Genomic DNA, 1,661 nt, shown 5'->3' with positions numbered 1-1,661 from the left:
AGGACAGGAAAGAGACACAGACAAACACAGAAGGACTGGTCCAGGACTGGTCCAGGACAGGAGACCATCTGCCTCGACGAGAACCTCCAACTCCTTCCAGCCAAACTGAACTCTCGCCTCAAAATAGTTCAAACTGTGTTCAACACTGAACTGTGTTGTCAAATCTGACCTTGAGTCCATCAGCTAGACAAGACTACAGAGCAGTCATTGCACTCAGCAAGGAAAAAAGAAAACACAATGATCAGTTCACGGCACTTTTGAAATAATCTTTATTGTCCACAAAGGGAAAGACATTTCCTAAACAGAACACCTGTTTAGCACTTGTACTAAGAAACATTTCAAAACTTCATATCTCTAATTTAGACAAAACTTGTATATGACCCTACTATTCCAGTTCATTTCAAACTCAGGTCCTCTACCAGAGGTCTGGGAGTTTCAGGGTTCTGTTCAGCTGTTCTATACCTGGATTTACACTAGAAGCAACTCTGTTCTGCTGCGCTGCGGTGCGCAGGTCGCAGCCATTCGTTTGCATCCCAATTTATACAGCGATCGCTCCGCTCAGCTCCAGTGCGACACACAGAAGAGGGAACATGTGCAGGAAGGAGATCGCGCAATAAATCCAGTGATAAACGTGGAAGTCACAAAAAATATTTAATTCTGTGGAAGATGAACTGCAAACACAGCTGATAACGTAGATATAAAAGCTTTTGATATCTATGCTGYAACTTTATCGCTGTCTTTATTTTGAAACTTCTTATTTCAAAATAAAATCCATGTGTTTCGTGTGTACACATATGCTTCATGCTACATGTTGTCATCTGCTTCCCAAACAGAACAATACATTCTGACAAATATTGATTAATATAGCTGGGATTTCTACAAAATTATTCTGCCTTACGGTGTCTTTTTTTGAAAATACGGAAGTTATGCTTGTTCCTTTTCCTGTGCGATGTGATATCTGTAGATTGACTCCGGAGCAGCTCCGGCATCCGGCAAAAATAGGATCGGATCTAATTTTGGCGGATCACCATCCACTCACTGCGACCCTGCGCTGCCGTGTGGAGCCAGTGCAAACACTCTCGTTGATTATAATGACTGCATATTTGCTGCGGAGGTCTGACRGCAGCGGAGCCACATTTAGTGTAAATTACGGGTTACAAGTGAACTCTTCTAGACAAAGATATCTGAGGTTGTTCCTTGAATCTGTTGAAGTCACTTCTCTAGTATCACAGCACCAAGTGCTCCAGTGACCAATTGGACTATAGTTGCTTTGACTCCCATAACATTTTTCCTCAAGTATTCCTCCAAATTCTTATTCTTACTCCTGGTGTTTCAGTCACTCATGATGTCTACATCTATCACTGCTGCCTTCTTCTCTTGTTTGTTTGTCAGTCTGGATCAGGATGTCCCACATGTCTTGGATGGRGACTCTCACTTTGACTGTGGGAACTCCAGTCTATAGTGTATAGCAGGGGTGCCCAACCTTTTTTGAACCAAGAGCTACTTTTGAAGTRGGCAGTTTGCCGAGAGCTACTTGTGCAGTCTCAGTTTCAAATAAGATAATTTTTCGTCACCCTACACTTCACTTCTTTAAAGGAAATAAAACAGAACGTAATGTGTTGCTAGTTTTATTTAATTTAATGTATTGACAAACAAAACTA

The sequence above is a fragment of the Austrofundulus limnaeus genome, unplaced genomic scaffold, assembly GCF_001266775.1.
Source record: "Austrofundulus limnaeus strain Quisiro unplaced genomic scaffold, Austrofundulus_limnaeus-1.0 Scaffold747, whole genome shotgun sequence".
Taxonomy (NCBI): domain Eukaryota; kingdom Metazoa; phylum Chordata; class Actinopteri; order Cyprinodontiformes; family Rivulidae; genus Austrofundulus; species Austrofundulus limnaeus.
This window is presented reverse-complemented; position numbering follows the sequence as displayed.